The sequence below is a fragment of the Rhineura floridana genome, chromosome 22 (assembly GCF_030035675.1).
Source record: "Rhineura floridana isolate rRhiFlo1 chromosome 22, rRhiFlo1.hap2, whole genome shotgun sequence".
Taxonomy (NCBI): Eukaryota; Metazoa; Chordata; class Lepidosauria; order Squamata; family Rhineuridae; genus Rhineura; species Rhineura floridana.
The window spans coordinates 3,983,243-4,004,810 of record NC_084501.1 but is presented as its reverse complement, the minus strand read 5'-3'; the positions used below and the strand labels follow the sequence as shown (position 1 = coordinate 4,004,810).

Below are 21,568 nucleotides of genomic sequence, written 5' to 3'. Positions count from 1 at the left end.
CTGTCTGTATTGTACTGGTCCACGTAGTGGGTAAGGAACCTGGTTTTACTCTAGTATAATGAGTCCAGCCTTTTTAGGAACATCTAGTCTCCTGGCTTTGTCTCATAAACAGCGCTCTCCCTTTTTCCTTAGAGAAGATATAGAAGAAAATAGTGCCAGTACATAATTTTTCATAAACTGATCCTTAGTTCCAAAGGTTAGTGCTTTTGCCATACCCCTAAATATAGTAGTCCATAATCTCCAACTCATATATACAGTAACAGTTACAACATGTGTAATAGTCATAACATATGAACATGCAAAAGGAGGGTCAGATTATACTGAATCCTGAAACTCTGGGCCATGAAATGAACGTCCACCATCCTTATCATGACCCAGAACAAAACTGAAATGCTCTTTTGCCCAATAACTTTTGTTTATCATTATATATTGAGACAAACAATATGTATCAATAATTTTAATACAATGATTATCTCTGATATTATCTAAAAACACCCCCCAACTTAAGGAGAGTAATTTTCTATAGTTAAAGGGTGTCTCAGGACAACACCAGATAGATATATAAATTTTCCATTTTACCCTATTCCTAAACAAAACAAAACAGAGAATTCCCTTAGAGTGAAATTCTCACATAAATAACCAGACACTGTCCTGCCATGACATTTACATGTCCTCACATATACCCCCTTTTTCCTGGCAAAACAGTATACAGATAAGAATCCATTGAAAGGACAACATCAGTCTAGGTCCACTGGTCAAGGCAGTTGGCCACCTGCCACATCCATCGGACCAGACACAATGACTTTCCCCCCACAAAGGACTCCAATATTTAACACTTATTATTATTAAACTTAAAACCCACACTGGTTTTATAATTATATTGCCCCTTATTCTATAACGTTGTCATAAACAGGCACTTCCTCCTGGCTCTATAGATAGAAATCCGTCTGTGTTAGCACAGAAGCAGTTCTTTTGTGGGCAGTTTCTAAAAAGTTGGTCTTTTCAGCCTGTGCTGGAACAATTTATCAAACTACTAGTTTCTCCATATCAAATACAAAAAGCAGAAGGTCTGTTTTCAGATTCTTTTTCCTAAGCCGAATGTCAGGCTGTACCAAAAATAACGCACACATGTGAACCTTCCCCTGAGCAACCTGCTCAGCTGGGAAAGTCCCTGCCACTCAATTTGAGAGAGAGACTGAAATGAAGTAGTCTCTCCAACTGGATGTTACCCCAAAAGTCCATTCAGACCTGGACTTTCCAGATGACCGTTGGACTGGATTTTAAGGAAACTCGCACAGCTGAAAGTCCACTTCAGTAGACGCCCAGGTGTGAAGTTTCTGGCCCTTCAAAAGAACAATAGGCTCATGGAGAAGTCTCCATCAAAAGACTGGCAGGACCAATAATCCAGACCATGTAATATAAAACGGTAGGAATACCTTTTAGTTTCTTAAATATCCTTCCTTTACTTTTTATAAACTAACATTAATATGATTTTTATCCTATCAAATGATTAAAGTATACACATGTGTCAATTCTGTATACAGAATTTCTCAATGTTTTTCATCTAACAATTTATCTTAAAATTGTGTTTGGTTTAACAATATTTATGACACTATTTCCTAATTAAATCAGTCAAATTCATTTATATCTCATTCTCCTTATATATAATTACTATAGTCATGACTCCCCTTTCTCTTCTCATGACATTGTTCACTTTCCTGGGAGTATGTACTTATAACTAAATACTACTTATTCCAATTATTTTTAATCTTGAGTGAGTGTCCCCACTCAGGCACTACTTTATAATTACTGAGAAACATTCCAAGTTTTCCTAAAAACCTGAATGTTTATACATAAATCCTTACTCATTAAACAACCAAGGGGTAGGATAGAGTAATTTCCCTCAAAAGGAATATACATGTAAAATCATATGGCCGTTCCAAAATTTTAAAGTAATTGGCCCTACACTAATAACCCAAATAAAATTTATATTCATCCTATAACTTATCAGAAATTTAATAGGCTCTCTTCTAATTTAGGGGGACCTAGTTGTCAAAACTGGAAAACTAAGTCCTACCTTCCAAAGCCATTTTAATTATTTTAATTCTAAATCAAAGATTCTTTCTTCTGGGAACTGCTGCTTTTTGCTTCAAGTACTTATATGAGTATGCCACAAAGACAAGAATTCTACTGGAAACATGCCATATTTCTCATACAATTTGGACATTTTACTTTCTTATTTTCTATTGCAAAAATGACAAGTGGGTAAAACTGACCACCTTTATACACATTTTACTTCTTTTTGATCTCAGTTCATTTTTCTCCACAACAAATCCTCGGTAATGTTTGGGATCTCATTACAAAATCCAGAGGATGGGTTGTGGGGTTTATCTTAATTTGGGTGCATTAATTTTGGTCTGAATTCTAACTTCCTAATATGACCTCTTGCACTTGGTTCCCAGTTTCAAATTCCACTCTTTATCTAACAACTTTCTTCACCTCTCAATTGAAAACACTGGAGTGAAGGGAATAACTTTCTCCTAAATTTTCTAACACATACAATGTCCAGACCACAATTCTCACCCTTATTGGATCCTTAAATTAATGGCCTTGACTTAACTTCACAACATTGTCCATCTCTTTTGTCACATCCTTAATTCCCAACACCAACAACACCAAATGATTATTCAAACCTAATTTTCTAATTGTTTTATTTCCTGTTTGATAAAACTGGGGACAATTTCTATAATTGGTACTGATGGAACTAATATATTAATTGTGATTGGTTCTGACTGTAAGGCAATTTCTCTTGCCTTTTCATTAACTAATTTGTTTGGTTACTGTATAAACACCCATACATCCATAATTTGTATTCCCCAGTGACTTCCTTTGTGTAGAATAGTCATTATTATTCTCTGTTTCTTACTGATAGTTACAATTTGTTCATCTCAAATTTCCAAATTTATTGCCAATTCTACTAGTAAATCCTTTTTTAGTATGGTATGGAGTCCACCTCCTGAATTTGATTCACTATTTCAAATCCCATTGTTCTTTGATTCATTAATCTGTGACATGACTTGACTCTTACTTCTTCCTTGTTCTTTATTCCTATATCTATGTCCTCTTTATTCTGACATTTTGTTGGGAGAGGAGTTAATGTACAGGTCTGGTCTGCCAATATGTCTAAGGGACCTGTATTACAAATAGTAGTTGGGCCTTGAATCACTGTTGGACGAACAGATTCAAGGTAACTAGGGAGGACCGAATTATTTCTAAAACAAGGAATTCCTGGTGGAATTCCAGGACAGGATATCATTTTTGGTCGTCTTTTTCTCAATTTATTATCAAAATTTGGGTTTATTCTCCAAAAACATACTCTCTCTGTGAGTTGTCATTTCATCAAAACACCACGTTCTCCAGAAGAACCAGGCAGAGGGTGACGTATTGAATTCTGCCATGACTTGTCTATGGTCCTGTAATAGGGCTAATTTTCCATTATGTACATATAAATTTCTTTTACTGTAAGTTTTTTATGAGGTGCCATCATAATTGCCTGGAATATTAATTGTAAATAGGACCAATGTGGCTTTGAGTCCTCAGATGTTTCTTCCTTATTTTCTGACTACATAATGTCAGTCACTATGTTTAATTTAGATAATTTTACATAGTTTATCTTAGAATGAGGCCTTTCTTCCAGCCTTTTCACCACTCTATATTCATTTAGTGTCCAGGACACGTCTCAGTCACACACATTCAGATCTGACACACACTCACACTTTTAAGGCTAATACCTTCCTCCTCCTGTTTTTCACACAGGAAGACAAGGTCCAGCCCGGGACTTTATCCCCACTCCTCCTGTCTCACACACAGGACAGTAAGGTCCAGTCCTCTAACCCAAGAGAGTTCACTCAAGGGGCTCAAGGGACTCCGTTAACCCAAGAGACTTCCAGAGGGGTTTTTAATCCCTCTACCAAGACAAAATATCACTTCCCAAGTGACATTTCTTCCAAGAGATATTACTCTCAAGGAACCCAAGAGAATCCACTCAAGGGGCTCAAGGGACTCCGTTAACCCAAGAGGCTTCCGAAGAAACACCCGTTCCTTCTGTCTTGGTTTCCCTGACCACCAAAGTAATACTTAACCCAAAACCCTTGTGTTTTTCTTACCTTGGCCCGTGCGCACAGAGTTGCCTGGTCCTTTTACGCGTGTCTAGGCGGTGTGCCTACCGTTCCAGGTCTTTTCCTTCCAAGAAAACCACACCCAAAGAATTTCCCCTTGATTCACAATGTCTGGTCTATCAAATTATGTCCTGGGATCTTTGTCAGTGGAGTAGTTGGTCAGTCCTTTCGTTCCCCAGGACCGTTGAAACTTTTTCAACGAGACGCGTCTTCCTATGGGACAGTCAGGACCACTGGTCACTCCAAAAATAAAGGGATCCCGGACGAGCCCCCAATCTGTAAGAAACGTGGTTTTCCTTAAGGGAAAAAAACCCCTATGAGACCCCAAAAACGGTCTCCTGTGGAAGACCCATGACAGAGACAAGTGTGAATCAATTTTAAAAGCTTTTATTTCGTACTTGCAAGGACGGGTGTCCTACCAGAAGGCAGACACACCCAACATGACATTGGTACAGACTTTTATTCCCTAGCACGATGCTTAAGTTCCCTCCCCTGTTTTCCCCATTGGTCAGGTACTTCCAGAGTTTACAATCTTATCCGAAAAACGCCTTAATGAAGTCCCACCCCTATTTAGATTTCTTATTACTTAGTTCTAAGTTGCCCCATACCAATATTTATTATGTAAATATTAATTAAGTAGAATATCTTCAAAACACTCCCATTATGTCAAGCAAAGTAAAATTTCCCTATAATTCTGTCAAGCGAAAATCCCCATTTTATTATTAAAACAGACTTTGACCGCAAACAGGTTTCATCTGTCTGTGTTCCAGATGGCCATCTTATCTTCTTCTATCTTTATGGGTGAAAAAACCCCTTCTACCTAGCAACGTCTTGCCTAAGGTCAATCTATGAAACAGTCATTTAAAACAATCTATTATTTAACTACTCCCCTTTACATCAAGCAAAGAAATAAAACCTCCTCTAAATTAGCCAAGCATGAATCCTTTATCTATTTTAAAATTAAGTTTGTTTACAAAGCAAACAGAGCAGCTACAGCCTCATAGCTTGTGGTTGATCATATCCTGTTCAAAGCCCCTTTTCGTTTACTTGTCTTAGCTTCAGCTTCTATAAAATATCTACTGCAACCTATCAATTGAGTAATTATTTATTCTGAACAATAAAATCTCACATTTTATTTATCCTTAACATATCCTGAAAAAGCAACACATTATATGCATTTCTCTCAACACCCTCAATCTTTTTCCGGGGCTGGAATGTGATTTTGAACTCTTGTCAATGGCTCTTCTTGCCTGAATGGGGAATGCAGAAGGGTTTGCGAGCATGCATAGAACCTAACATTGCATCAAAAGGGAACATTGACAAGTCATTGCTCTGTCAACATTTGCCTCTGGTCCTGCCCACTACTGGCATGTGGCCCCTGGAAGCAAATGGGGCCCTTGGGCTGAAAAAGTTCCCCCACCCTGATCCAGGCAATTGAAATGTGCAGAAGTGTTGCATGTAGCCCAGGGGTTGAATTCCAACACTTCACTTCTAATAAAATTAAACTAGAATATTTACAGCCAACTATGGACATCACTTCTCAATACTGGGGAAGGGGGGGTGAGATTTTTTTAATGTTCCCCCTACATCAAAAGCTCCTTGTCCATAGAAAGCCAGCATGCCAGGAAGAAGGTAGCTCTCCTAGATTTCACATTAGGGGGTTGGCAAAGGCTGTGCTAAAGCCACAGTTTGGGGTCTTTTCAAAAGTGGACAACCCCAGATCAAAATCCATAGGGCGGGCCGTCACTGCTTCTATGATTCTGTGCCTTCCATGCTGTCTCTATGTATAGCTTGGCTCTTCAGTCCCCTTCTTCTATCTGCAGAGGGCACTCTGCACATGATCAGAGGCACTCTGTTCTTTCTAAATCTAAATGAGCTCCCATACCAATTGCATTTGGTTTCCTGCACTGATTGGAGGTGCAAAAGGCCCATCTTTCTTGGCCAAATTATGAAATAAGTGTTCAGAAGAGGAGTTCAGGGGTTCAGAAGAGCAAGACATCACAGAATAATAGAATAGAAGCGTTGGAAGGGGCCTATAAGGCCATTGAATCCAACCCCCTGCTCAGAGTAAGAACCCAAGTTTAAAGCATTTGGCTTTTTTGCAGCCACATCGCTCTGTTGGCTCATATTCCACATGTGATCAACAACAATCCCAAGATCCTTTTTGCATATAGTATTGCTGAGCCAAGTATTCCCCCATCTTACAACTATGCATTTAATTTCTTTTTCCTAGGTGTAGCACTTTGTACTTATCCCTGTTAAATTTCATTCACTAATAAGTTCCTAATGATATGCAGAGGTTGAATGGTGAAAAAAGCCACAAGACATGGGACAAATCTAATTTCCCCTTTTGGTTAATTCATTCTCCTTTCCTTTGAGTAATCTAGCTTGCTACATTTCCCCATCGTTCACACGCCCTGTGGATGATTGGTTGCAATAGCTGGCCAGAGTCAGCTGGTTTTAAATCTTTATTTTATGGCTCCAAAAACAGTCGGGGGAGTATTTTTCCAATTAGAGACAGCATAAGAGGATACAAACAGCTTGGATATTAAAAGGATATTATAGAGTTGGAAAAGGTTCAGAAGAGGGCAACCAGAATGATCAAGGGGATGGAGCGACTCCCTTACGAGGAAAGGTCGCAGCATTTGGGGCTTTTTAGTTTAGAGAAAAGGCGGGTCAGAGGAGACATGATAGAAGTGTATAAAATTATGCATGGCATTGAGAAAGTGGATAGAGAAAAGTTCTTCTCCCTCTCTCATAATACTAGAACTCGTGGACATTCAAAGAAGCTGAATGTTGGAAGATTCAGGACAGACAAAAGGAAGTACTTCTTTACTCAGCGCATAGTTAAACTATGGAATTTGCTCCCACAAGATGCAGTAATGGCCACCAGCTTGGATGGCTTTAAAAGAAGATTAGACAAATTCATGGAGGACAGGGCTGTCAATGGCTACTAGCCATGATGGCTGTGCTCTGCCACCCTAGTCAGAGGCAGCATGCTTCTGAAAACCAGTTGCCGGAAGCCTCAGGAGGGGAGAGTGTTCTTGCACTTGGGTCCTGCTTGCGGGCTTCCCCCAGGCACCTGGATGGCCACTGTGAGAACATGATGCTTGACTAGATGGGCCACTGGCCTGATCCAGCAGGCTCTTCTTATGTTCTTATGGTGGATCAGAGAGGTCTAGGCACACACACACACAGTGGTGACCACTTAGGCATCACCAAAAAAGGTGACAAAAGGGAATATAGATTTGCTTAAAATTTGCATCTGCTAATTTATATTTATGCATGCAAATCTAGCAGCGATCATTTAAATAGAAATGAGCGCCTTCTACTCTGTGTACCAGACATGATGTTACAATCTGCAGGAGAGGCTGTTCTTATGGGGCCTGGCCTTCTGATGGGAAGCACGGAGAAAGTTGCCACAAGTCAGCCTCTTTGTCCATTTGGTAGTCTACTCTGCCTGGCAGTGGCTCTCCAGGCAGAGAGAGAAAACTTTCCCACCGCGGGCTACCTGAGATCCTTTTAACTGGGGATGTCAGGGACTGAACCCGTGACCTTTGGCATGCAGAGGTGGTCACCTGCCACTGAGCCATCCTCCCTTCCCAGCAATAGGAGTTGCCAACCTTTTAGGGCCTGTGGGCACCTCTGGGATATTGAGAAAGTGTTGTGGGGAGGGACAGAAACAAAAATGGCTGCCATTGGGGGGTGCCATGGGTGACCAAACAAAAGCAGCCATTTCACAGAAGACAAACAGGTGACAAGAACATTGTCGGAATGGGCTGGGAGTGGGGAGTGGAGCGATGGAGGTCTCAGCCCCAAAGGACAAAATCCAAAGATTTCTGCTCTGACAGAGTACCCATTTCACAGAAGACAAATGGGTGAGGCTAAAAAAAGAAGTGCCTTCAACAGACACAGAGAAACTGCATATACTTCTTGAAGACAGACACACACACACCCCGTTCTAAATCAAATCAAAGGGTGCTATTCAATGCTAGTCCTACTCAGAGGATACCCACTGAAGTTCACAGGCATGGCTAAGGTTCATTAATTTCAGTGGGTCTGACTAGGACTTTGCTGAATACATCCGAAATCTAACAGACTGTGGAGGGTGGGGAGTCAGACTCCCTGAGGGAGGATGAAGGGTTGGTTCTTCCTCCTCTGCCCCTCATGTAACACAATTCTGCTCCCAAGAGCCTTCAAGAAGCCCAGCCTTGTCAAAGCCCAAGCCTCATGCGATGGACACCTGGCAGACGGCAGCAAGGGACGTTCAGCCGCTGGCTTCCTCCTGATTGTGACATTACTCACGGTTAACTCAGTACAGATGTCATGTTCCTTTCCCTTCCAGCCCCGCCAGGCAAAAATGTCTCTTCCCAGGCTCTGTGTGTGTTCTGACACAATTCTGTCGCCCCAGGGGACCTCTCTGCAAAGGAAATGCCTCTCCCTGAGCGCAAGGGTGCCGTACACTCGGATGGAACATGCCTGGCCAGCGGCCCTCAAGCACGCTGCTGAGCTTGTTGAGTGCAGCTGGATGTCCTCTGGAGGAGAGTACCGCTTCACTCTTGCATGCACAGCAATCAAACATTTCTCTGAAGCAAGGCTCTCTTGGGCCTAGAATATAGTACTGATGCTTTACTGGCCTCATCGATGATAAACCTGTCTATGGGCAGGTGTCACACATGTGCACAGAGCACAATCCTGACCATGTTAACTCAGGAGTAGGGATGGAAGGCTCTGTCCATTTTTGGTTTGTCTTACCTTTGCATTTTCCCAATCTTCACTTCAGTTCTCCACCTTTCTGCAATTTGCCATTTTTTAAAAAAAAAATCCTCATGAAAAAGTTTAGTGTTTCAGTGTGAAATTCCCCTAACACGCACATTTTTGTAGGTATATGTTTTGTATTTGCCTAATGTACACATTTTTGCAAGCAATTTCATAGAATCATATCATAGAATCACAGAATAGTAGAGTTGGAAGGGGCCTATAAGGCCATCCAGTCCAACCCCCTGCTCAAGGCAGGAATCCAAATCAAAGCATGCCCGACAGATGGCTGTCCAGCTGCCTCTTGAAGGCCTCCAGTGTCGGAGAGCCCACTGCCTCGCTAGGTCATTGGTTCCATTTCTCCTGTTATAATGCAATCTTGTATGTAGTTTTCATTCATTTGTATCCACGCTTTCCCTACATGCATTTTTGTCAACATTCCTGGCCTGGAGAAGTGCACCACAAAATGTGGATAAGGGAGAATTTTGAAGGATGGCTGTGTTTCACTTCTCACACTGTTCTCAGAAAGTGCGGACTTTATAGATTTGGCTTCAAATGTGAACTGAATCAAAATTTTCCTCCATCCCTACTCAGGAGTAAGTCCTCTTGATCACCCAATACCAGTTAAGTGGGATTAGGGTTGCAGCGTAATTTATCAGGAAGAAGATGAAGCTAGAAAGGGTAAGAACTTTACAGCAGAAGAGCCCTCCTCTGCAAGCCAGTGAGTGTCAAGACAGCTGGAGAAATATTTAGCTCACCTACAATTAGATAAAAAACTGAGCAAAGCCAGGACTCTGCCTGCTATGTGCTTAAAGCGCTTGCTTATGTGGTCATCAACCCCAGTGCACCACAGTGATGAATCGGCAGATGTACGACTGGCTCAGAAATCCATCCTGTTTCGGCCTGGCAGATTAGCTGGTCCCCATCTGACAATCACTTTTGGAGAAAGTCTTCTTCCTCTCCCAGCTGTGGTTTTTATTTTATTTTCTTTATTTCAGTATTTAAAGGCTACCCACCATTCAGGGATTAAACCCTTCGAGAGGAAAGGGAAAGAAACAACCAGTTTCTCAAAATTCAAGAAGTGTAAATGGAAATAGATTGCCTTCAAGTCAATCCTGACTTATGGTGACCCTATGAATAGGTTTTCATGGTAAGCAGTATTCAGAGAGGGGTTCCCATTGCCTCCCTCTGAGGCTAGTCCTCCACAGCTGGCCAGGGCCTGCTCAGCTTGCCACAGCTGCACTGCCAGCTGGGGGGCAACTGGACTCCTTGGGACTCTGCAGCTTGCCCACGGCTGCACAGGTGGCAGGGCACGTAACCCCTGAGCCACTCACTGTGGGGGTGATCTTTAGCTGGCCCTTGACACCCAGGAGACACGAGCGGGGATTTGAACTCACAGACTTTGGACTCCCATCCAGGCTCTCCTCCCCACTGGGCTATACCAGCTGTTTTTCAATAAGTGTATGTGGGCCCAAAAAGATCAGCAACCAGCTCTTGGCTGGAGGGAGTCTTCTATTCCCCAAACTGATGGTTTTCCCTATTCAGAACATTCCAATGAAACGCTTCTAGGAAGCCCATAAGCTGGACATGAGTGCAAAGTTCCCCATTAGCTGGTGATCCTGGAAGTCACATATAGCCATCATGACTTGCAGCCATTGATAGCCTTCTCTTCCCTGAATATGTCTAATCCAGAGGGCACCAACGCGACAATGAGTCTGCAGAGGCCTTCCTTGGAGCCCACAGGGATCCCTCCCCCTCCCCTCCCCTGTTGAAGTTCAACCTGAAAGAAGGATTCCACCTCCAGGCCTGGTGCCAGACAGCGGCCAGGTTGGGCACTGGCTGAGGGCCCCTGTGGCTGAGAGGGGCCCCTGCTGCTGGGGATGGGTAGTTGTAGCTCCTGTTCTGCGATCCATGCTAGCATCGGGTCACGGACCATGCACCCCACAACACAATGCTGGCATGGCTCGCAGAGTGGGAGCCACCCTCCCAGGCAAAACCCCTCTCCCTACCGGCATGGGCTTAAAATAGGCCTGGCTAGGCCACTCCCCGTGTTGCCGCATTAGCATGCTGTGTCGCCGCTGCCCCACGGCAGTCTGGTGCCGGTCCTGCCTGCCTGCCTCACCTCCAATGTGGGGGAGGATCTGGCAGAAGTTAATTCTTTGTGGGCTGCTGCTGCTGCCGCCGCTTGTTCTGCTGTACCTTTTTGTTTCCTTATTCAGTTGCATGTCACCTTTCACAACGGGCTCCAGCGGCTGTTGAACGATGTCTTGATGACACTGCAGGGCTTAATTTGGGGTTGGGGATCAGCCCAAGGAGCTGGGCATCAAGTTGCCATTCTGCTCAGCTCTGTGAATGCCTCCCTTATCGGCATGCAACTTTGAATCCTAAGCTGCACGTTCCCCTGTGGTTTGGCTGGTTTGATACTCTAAGAAAGCAGCCACAAGAATCCTCTCCTCCCCTTGGCTTGGCAACTGTGGAGGGATTGTGCTGACTGCAAGGCTGGATCCAATTTCCATTCGCTTCCTAACAGAAAGACAGCTGGTATGGCACAGTGGGGAGGAGAACCTGGATGGGAGTCCAGAGTCTGGGAGTTCAAATCCCCGCTCGTGTCTCCTGGGTGTCAAGGGTCTGCTCAAGATCATCCCTACAGGGAGTGGCTCAGGGGTTACGTGCCCTGCCACCTGTGCAGCCGTGGGCAAGCTGCAGAGTCCCAAGGAGCCCAGTTGCCCCCCAGCTGGCAGTTGCGGACAAGGAAGGGGCTGGCTTGTGCAGCTGTGGCGAGCTGAGCAGGCCCTAGCCAGCTGGGGAGGACTAGCCTCAGAGGGAGGCAATGGGAACCCCCCTCTGAATACTGCTTACCATGAAATCCCTATTCATAGGGTCACCATAAGTCGGGATCAAGTTAAAGGTGGTCCATTTCCATTTTTCCTGACAGAAACTCTGCATCGGCGAGTGGAGGCAAAAAGTTAGACTGGCCAGATGGCAAGGAGGGCAGTGGCAGGGCCCGTGGGCCTTCTGGGGCTGCGTGGGCAAGGCAGCAGGTGCCACTTCTGTCGACCTTGTTGGATGACAACTCTGACTGGCAGCAGCTGTCCAAAGTCCCAGGAAGCGAAGGGACTTTTCCTATCATTTGCTATTTAAGTTTTTTTCCCTTCAAAACAATTGTCAGGTATTGAACCTTGAATGCAAAGCATGTGCTCTACTGCTGAGCTCTTGAGCTCTGGCCTTCAGACCAATGTAGGTTGTTGTTACGCGCACCCCAGTCTCAGAGTGGTGGCAATACTGACCTAAGAGGCAATTGTCTGACCTGGTATAGGGCAGCATCTGCTTCTTCCTTCCAGCCAAGTTGGTGAGCGCATGAGCACGAGGCATATGGTCGCTCACGCACATAACACTAAACATGAAATGCAGCCATTACGCCACCTTGATTGTCACGCTCTCTTGTCAACCCTTAAAGCCGGACTAACAGGGACCTTACCTTTGGGGATTGTTTAGGAGGGCAAACACAAAGAAACATTCCAAAGTGCTGTATGCAAAGGAAAAAAGGGATCGAGCTGAGGTTGGCAGAAGGAGGAGATGTTCCTGGCTACCACAGGTCCCCCAGGGAGCAAGGCAAGAGGGCAGAAAGTTTCACTTGGCTGGCTGCCTAGCAAAGAACAAATGCCTTCCCAATGTCATCACCCAGCGTCAGCTAGGAAGCTATGCCTCAGCCTGCGTGCCGCTGGCATGACATAAAGAGAAGAGGAATTAAGCAAAGGGGCAACCACTTTGCATTGCCTCTCCTTCCCAGTGCAGTTTCAGTTGACAGAAGGGTAGGACATGTGCATCTTCCACAATGGCCATGTGAGACCACAGCAAGACAGGTTAGATTTGTATGCTTTGCCTATGTACTGCACCCACCGTTGGAGGAAGCCAGATTTTGACTGGACTTCAGGAAAAACTTCCTAAGTGTTGGAGGCATACGACAATGGAACCAATTACCTAGAGAGGTAGTGGGTTCTCCAACACTGGAGGCCTTCAAGAGGCAGCTGGACAGCCATCTGTTGAGAATGCTTTGGTTTGGATTCCTGCCTTGAGCAGAGGGTTGGACTGGATGGCCTTACAGGCCCCTTCCAACGCTACTATTCTATGATTCTTGTCTAATCCTCTTTTTAAAGCCACCTAGAGAGGTAGTGGGCTCTCCAACACTGGAGGCCTTCAAGAGGCAGCTGGACAGCCATCTGTCGGGAATGCTTTGATTTGGATTCCTGCCTTGAGCAGAGGGTTGGACTGGATGGCCTTACATGCCCCTTCCAACTCTACTATTCTATGATTCTATGATCCCACTATGTGTCCTGGGGAAAAGGCCCAACTAGAGACAACAGCAGTTATTGGGGCTTAATGTCCTGCCACCTGTGACCCGCCGGGGCTATTCATGAAGGACAAGGCTATCACTGGCTACTACCCAGGATGAATGTGTTCCCCCTCCTCTACTGGAAGCAGTATGGCTCTGAATTCCAGTGGCCGGGCATCTCAACTGCAGAGAACTGTAGAGCGATTAGAGATCTTTGGAAGAAGCTGAGAGCAATGCCGTCAGGAGTCTAGACCAAGAGGCTAGATTCCTAGCAGGGTCACCCAAGGCGGAATGGTCCAAGCTGAGACACCAGACTAGGTTGCCTCCAGACTCAGAAGAAGGCAGTGATAAACCACCTCTGAATACCTCTTACTACAAAAACCCTATGAACAGAGTATCCAAAATGCAACATGATTCCATAAACGCAGCCATAGTCCTGAACTTACAAGACCTGAACAGGGTGGTTTATAACAGATACTATTGGAGGTTGCTGAATCATAGGGTCGCCATTAAGTCGTAATTGACTTGAAAGCAATTGAATCTGCTTTATTCTTCAGCCATGCATTTAAAACACTATTGGTGTAATGCGGACCCACTTAAAAATTTTTCAAGGGGGAAGAATTACTCCCACCAGAGTGGCTGGTGTAATCCCATCGGCGCTCAGCCATAAAGTTCAGTGGGTGATCTTGGGACCATAACTACCTTGCAGCTAACCTGCCACACAGGGTTGTTGTGAGGATAAAATAGGTGGAGGAAACATTGTGGACTGTCCTGAGCTCACAGGAGGCAGGGTCAGATAAATATATTTATAATAAAGTACATAATGCCGGCAGTAGTGAACAGAGTCTCCCCTGTTTAAACTCAATGTCCCTTTGTTCAAACAGAAGGGACGTTTCACAAAAGGGAGGCTGTTCTGTGAGGCAAGATAACTTTCCTGCATTTTAAAAAATTGGACATAAAAGCTTCAATTAAAACTCTATTCAGTCCATCGAAGTGGGCAGCCAGCTCTCTTAAAACAGCAGTTGCTTTAATCCCAGATCTGTTGGCTGTATCTCACCATAGAAGCCAAAGAGGCGTGCCTTGTGAGGCGTCCTTCCCTGGCTCTCCCTGTCAGGTTCCTACCTGCTCGTGGTTACTGCCTGTCTCTAGGCACCACCAGGGACTCCACCAGTCCGGACCGCTCTCTCTTATGGTTTCTCTCCCCGCTCTAGCACAGATCTCAACAGATCCCCCTGCTAGGCAACCACCAGTAACGTCCCAATACTAGTATTCCCAGAGACTCTGAATACTGGTATTGTTATTCTCTTCACCGCTGCCACCATTTGTTACAGTTCCCCTTCAGCCTTGGTCATTACCTTACCCTCCCTTCTGGTCTGTGAAACCCCAGCCAAGGATCAGGCCTTTGGTAAACCAAATTAAGTATTTATTACAGATAACAAAGCTAACAAGATTAACAAGATTTCTCTTAAGGCACATAAGCATATGGTTTTACTCAATACTAATCCGAACTCCACCTCCCTCCTTCTTCACTCTCTCCTGGCAAACAACTCTCTCAAACACCACCAAGCAACCCACTCTTTCTCTTCTCCCCCCTATTCCACTCTCACTCTTCCTTTTATACATTCAGCCATTTTAAACATTCAGCCAATCATCTCGCATTCTACTGCCCATTCACTCCCCCTCTTTCACTCCACTTACCATGTATCTTCTAAAACAACAACACTTACCATATATACATTAATATAGGAACATCACATGCCTCCCCCCCCTTTCCCTCCTGAAAATTGAGGTGCCAACTCTTGAAAGATCCTGGTACCTGGATAGGGCCTGGGGTGGAGTTCAGGGTGGGCCCAGGAGTCACAACGTACCTTAAAATACACACAGATAAAGTGTGTGTGTGTGTGTGTGTGTGTGTGTGTAAACACAACCTTGCTCTTCTTTTTCTAGCAAATGGTCAGAAACCCACAGCCAGACTAGGTTTCCTCTTGTGTTTTTTTTCATAGCCCCCCACGATGCCTCTCAGTTGTATCAAAGGCTGCCCACAAGAGGCAGGTCTGCATTCCTAGCAGTGATGTGGGGGGGGGAATGGCATCCAAGGGGTATGTTAAGCATTCTTTCTGATATGGTCACTCAGGCAGGCACAGGTGGATCCGTAACTCAAAACAGCCCTGTGTAGTTCCAAATGAACAGTTCACAGAAGTCTGTGTTCCTTGCAGATTCCCTTGCAAGAAGAGACACACCGACCAACTTTGGAAGGAAGGAAAGAAAGAAAAATGTAGTCTGCTGGTCAGCAACTAGGGGTGTTTTTTGGTAAGATGGAGGCACCTGATGGATACATGATTTTGCCTTGTCCCCATGACATCGTTAGCATCACAATGCCAGCCATTCCACCCATCCACACTCACCCACCCTTTAATCTGGATTTATCCATTCTGGGGGAAATATGAAAAGCAAAAAAACACACTTGTTCCCAATGACCCGTTTGTGACATTATTGTTGTTGTTATTGTTAATCTATTACATTTATATCCCACCCTTTCTCCCAGTAGGAGCCCAGGGCGGCAAACAAAAACACTAAAAACACTACAAAACATCATAAAAACAGACATTAAAATATTTTAAAACATCTTTGAAAACATCTTTTTTTAAAAAAGCTTTAAAAACATCTTAAAAGCAATTCCAATACAGACACAGTCTGGGATAAGGTCTCCACTTAAAAGGCTTGTTGAAAGAGGAAGGTCTTCAGTAGGCACCGAAAAGATAACAGAAATGGCGCCTGTCTAATATTTAAGGAGAGGGAATTCCAAAGGGCAGGTGCCACAATGCTAAATGCCCGCTTCCTATATTGTGCGAAACAGACCTCCTGATGAGATGGTATCTGCAGAAGGCCCTCACCTGCAGAGCGCAGTGATCGACTGGGTATGTAAGGGGTAAGATGATCTTTCAGGTATCCTGGTCCCAAGCTGTATAGGGCTTTGTACACCAAAACTAGAACCTTAAACTTAGCCCGGTAGCTAAGAGGCAGCCAGTGCAATTCTTTCAGCAGTGGGGTGACATGATGGCCATAGAAAAAACTATCTGGGCCCCATAGTCCTTCCCAGAGCTTCAAAGTCTGATGCGATTTCTTCATAGCTCCATTTGGCAGTATCATTCGTTCCCACACCTTCTGACCTTCCCGGTGACAACTGACACAAACCAAAGAGAGTTGTGCATTTATAGGTTGGGACTAATGGGATTACGTTCCTTACACACTGCAGGTGAAACAGACCAAAGGCACAGCTAGTTATGCTGGAAGGCAATCAAAGAGACATCAGGCCCTCTAATTAGTGCTAATGGGGCAGGGAGGACCCTCAGTTCAGTGGTTATTCCACTGCCCGGCTCTTGACCTTGAATGCTGCGAAGTTGCTCACTTTTGGTCTGACTCAGTATAAAGCCATTTCCTATGCTCCTGTGCCCATCTAGCTCAGTATTGTTCACCCTGGCAGTGACTCTCTCCAGCTAGGCAGGGCCCTTTCACATCTCTGCCTGGAGATGCTGGAGACTGAGCCTGGGACCTTCTGCTTTGCATGCAAAAGGTGCCGTTTGTGGCAGCTCTAGGCAGGGCTGGGAGCTGTGGAGGCTGGTAGAGTAAGGGGAGTGGGGCACCTGCCCTCAGCCAGCCAACCCCCAGCGGCTCTGCCTGCCCAGAGGGTGGCACCGGCTGCCCGCTTCCTCTTCCTGAGACTTAGGTTCCTGACTGCGCCGTACGTTTACAGCAGCATCACATCACTTTAAACAGCCATGGCTTCCCCCCGGGATCTGTAGTCTGTGAAGGGTCCTGAGAGTTGTGAGGAGACCCCTGTTGCCCTCACAATTCCCAGAGTGGTTTAACCAGAGCTTGGAAAAGTTACTTTTTTTGAACTACAACTCCCACCAGCCCAATCCACTGGCCATGCTGACTGGGACTGACGGGAGTTGTAGTTTTAAAAAGTAACTTTCCCAAGCTCTGGGTTTAACAATCCATCCCTCTCCCCAAGGAACACTGGGAAGTGTATCTCCGTCAAGGGAATTAGGGTCTCCTAAGGACTCTTAACATCCTGAACAAAACTACAGTCCGCGGGATTCTTTGTTTAAGTGACTGTTTAAAGTGGGGTGATACTGCTGTAGTGCAGATGGTCGGGGAGGAAGATGGGGGCAAAACTAGAATTAGACCACATTCACGTCATACATTTATTCCACTATTATTCCACTTTAAATAGCCATCACTTCCCCCAAAGAATCCTGGGAAGTGTAGTTTGTGACGGGTGCTGAGAGTTGTTAAGAGACCCCTATCCCTCTTCACAGAGATGCAATTCCCAGAGGGATTGACTGTTAAATCATTCTGTCAATTGTCGCTCTGTGAGGAGAATAGGGTGTCCTAACAACTCTCCGCACCCTTCACAAACTACACTTCCCAGGATTCTTTAGGGGAAGCCATGGCAGCTTAAAGTGGAATAATAGTGGAATAAATGTATGGTATGAAGGTGGCCTTATTTCGCTCTACCTGTCAGTAGCTCAGGCTCCACCTTCTGTTGGTCTCTGCTTCCCACAAACAGTCTCCAATGGGCACCAGGCACCACTGGCTGGCAGACACCCCTGCCTGAAACCCTGGAGAGCTGCTGCCTCACCATTATAGCACCCATGGGTGCACAGAGGCCTTCCCTTTCACCTCCAGGGTCCCTTCCCTTGCTGTGCCCCTGCTGAAATTAGGTTTGAAGGAAGTAGTCTATTGTAGCCAGGAAAACAGGTTGCAGTATGTGCTGGCCTGGTTCATGTGTGTGTGTGTAGGGGGGGGCAGGGGTTATTCAGTCTGCAAATCTGCCCCTCCCGTGCCCCAAAAGATTGGCGAGCGCTGGTGTAGGCGATACCTATCTAGATGGATTGATGGTCTGACTCAGTAATAAGGCAGTTTCCTACATTTTATCTTTCTGCCTGCCTTTACAAGGCAGAACTCCAGCAGGTGCAGCTTTCCACATCACTAAAAACACCTCCAGATGACTTTTCACCTCTTAAACATAAAAGATTCCTGCCAGGGGGGAAAAAAGCAGACATATCTAAAAGACTCTGAGGTGGTACCTGGTACTGTTTTTATATAGAAAGCAGATTTCTTTTGTCACCACTGGTCAAGGACAGAAAATATTTTATTTATTTATTTATTTATTTATTTATTTAATTACATTTCTAGACCGCCCTATAGCAGAAAGCTCTCAGGGCGGTGTACAACAAATAAAATCACAATTAAAATATGAGCAAGTGTGGAAAAATATATATATATATAGTACAATTATAAAACATTAATAAAATTGCCATTGAGATTTATAAATTAAGATCATATTAAGTTTAGAATGTTAAATTAAAATATTTAAAAATTTACAAAATTTAAAAAGCCTGGGCGAAAAGGTAAGTTTTTACCTGGCGCCGAAAAGATAACAGAGAAGGCGCCAGGCGTATCTTGTCTGGGAGGGCATTCCATAAAAGGAAGGTTTACACCATAGAAAGAAAGGCTTAGGAAACATCCCCAGTCACTTGGTTAGCTAACAGCCCACACGTGTGTACGTGCGTGCGTGCGTGAGAGAGAGAGATGAAGAATCTCCCCACCACCTCTGGATCTGGCCTGGAAGAGTCACTTGAGTCCAAGGGCCACAGCTCCATTGCCTAGCAACCACCATGGAAGGGCAGCACCCAGCAAGCTCTTTGTGACCTAGAGCCACTGTTAGAACCAGACAAAGCGTCCGTGTCATCGTGCAGGGCCCACACAAAGAATGTGAAGCACGCACGCACACGCAATCCTTGACTACAAATGCAGGGCCCTCCAGACTTTCAAGGCTTGGCCGACACAGAGCAAGCGTTTCCTTGTCCATCCATTTTGTGGGTAACAAGAGCAACGTTGGCTAATCGTTCACTACTGACTGACACTCAGGTTGGGAAAATGGGTAGTCGGGATGATGACCTTTCTCGTTTTTTCCTGAGGAGGTCAGCAACTGAGAGCCCAGCTGCCAATAGTCCTTCCCAGCTGGCCAATCCGAAAAGCCAGGGTAGCCAGCACTGTCAGTGATGGGACCTGGCAGACCCAACTGTGGGGTGATGGCAGTTGGACTCTGGAGGACCATGCTGGCTGCCCAAAGGGATCCCCTCTGTCTTAGTTTTGCATCCTTTGGCAAGTCAGCATGTTTTGCTGGACTCTGCTGAGTGGTTCAGGTCTGATTTAACTGCTGTATTAATCTGTGGTGGTTAGACTGTGTTCTGTGACATTGGCTTGAATGCTATATTGTTGGCAAGGCAACACATAAAACCGCTCCATGCTCAAGAAATGGGGGGGAAGGGTGTCACCAGAAGCATTAACTACATTTATGCCCGACTTTTCAGCTGAGATTGGTTCCCAAATAAGCTTAATTAAAAACATTGCAAAAGGTACACAACAGAGATACGTGGGTCCATGTACGGCACTCACCCCTGGCCTTGGCAGGTGATGTCAAAGGACATACCAGCAGGGCATCTGCTGGGCTGGCCCTGCCATTAGGCAAGTGAGGCAGATGCTGGGGGAGATTTCTTTTATTCATTCACTTCATTTACCGATCGATTCCTATGAATCTCAGATCAATATGTGACCTATTGTATTTTGATGTTGACTGTTGTGCACCGTCCAGAGAGCTTCGGCTATGGGGCGGTATAGAAATTTAATAAATAAATAAATATTTAATAAATAAATTTAACAATAAAAACATAAATAATTCCGTGTATGAAAACAGTGGCTTGTTTCACCCATCACCACTTAGCAGCACCTGGCAGCAGGCCGGCAACTCCCCTACTCACAGTCTTGTTCCTCTCTGTGGTGAGATGTACTGAATTTCTGTTTCAATTTTATTGTCGTTAAAGTTTTCTCTCTATACTGGATTTAAAATTGTTTTTATATATGCAATTTATTTATTTTTATATATGACATTTTTTATATATATATTTTTTGTTGAATCACTTTGAGGTGTTTCTTAGGAAGCAATCAAATAAATCTGCACGTATAAAATGATTTATTGAAATGTTACGCAAACCAGTGTTCTCTTTCCTTCCTTCTAGCCTCCCCAGCCACAGACGGACTCAGAAGCTGGCTAAAGCTACTGACCCACAGAAGCACCTCACTTCTGACTGCCCCTTTTCCTCTCTTCCATAGAAGTTAATGGCTACCGTTCATTCCTATGTGCAGGGGAAAAAACTGCACTTGAGGTGGGGGGGCACTTGCTGTGGAGTAATAAAATCTGCCTCCCATCCCATAGACCGGGCTCCCCACCGTGAGGGACCCCATGAAGGGGTGCCATGCTGTGTTTCTGTGAGGAGTCTAGAGATTCATTCGTTGCCCATCAGGAGTCTCCGCAATATACAGCCTGGCTCTCCATCCACCACAATGGCAGGCACTGGGCTGTCGTTATTTAATAAGTAAGGAGATAAATCTGAAACATGTTGCAATATTGCATCCAGAGTATTCAATTAACCATCTCTGTGAACATTTTACAGACGGAAATAAGGTACAATGTTGTATATTTGTAACACTGCTATTCTGACACTTGAGATTACAGCCTGAGTGCTCCTGCCCACCCACACACACACACATGCGCGCGCGGGCGCGGGCGCGGGCGTGGCCAGGGCTTTTTTTCCGATGGTACTCGCCAATACAGAGTACCGACACCTCTTTGTGGCTGCCCATGACAACTATTTAGTGCTGGCACCCAGCACTTTTATCAAGGCATGAGTACCAGGACCTCATTTTTTAAAAAAGCATATTGCTATAGGCTTTTATCTGTCTGTGGTATCTATTTATTCTGCCATTGTTGTTGTAATATGCCTTCAAGTTTATCATGACTTGAATCTTCTTTGGACATATTCATAGGGTTTTCTTGATAAGAGGTATTCAGAGGTGATTTATCATTGCCTTCCTCTAAGCCGACGGCACCCGGTATTCCCAGGAGGTTTCCCATCCAAGTACAAACCAGGCCTGACCCTGCTGAGCTTCTGAGATCAGACAAGATCAGGCATGTTTAGGATAGTATGGCCATAGTGACTTGGCCACAGATTCTTTTAATTAAAGAGACACTATGGGGGGAGGCGCGGAGAGAACAGCCCATTTGTAATAGGTTATGATAGTTCAAATTGAACCTTGCTCACTGCAAATGCATGAAATGGGAGGGTGTACATTGTACAATGTGCTAGCGTGCGTGTGCATTCACAGTGATTATGTGCATACAATCCTTTTCCCCAAAAGTCCACTCCCTAGTTTGCAGTCTAATATTGTT

General features: G+C 44.8%; 1 long non-coding RNA gene and 1 pseudogene across 1 annotated transcript; one reads left to right on the top strand and one right to left on the bottom strand.

Moving 5' to 3' along the window:
* Positions 1 to 1,192: 1,192 nt before the first annotated feature.
* Positions 1,193 to 20,670, top strand: LOC133374915 (uncharacterized). Its single transcript, XR_009760019.1, has 3 exons — positions 1,193 to 1,426; positions 15,486 to 15,579; positions 20,358 to 20,670. It is a non-coding gene; the product is annotated as an uncharacterized LOC133374915 (long non-coding RNA).
* A 546-nt stretch (positions 20,671 to 21,216) lies between these two features.
* On the bottom strand, positions 21,217 to 21,335 carry LOC133375285 (5S ribosomal RNA; annotated as a pseudogene).
* Between the last annotated feature and the right edge of the window lie 233 nt (positions 21,336 to 21,568).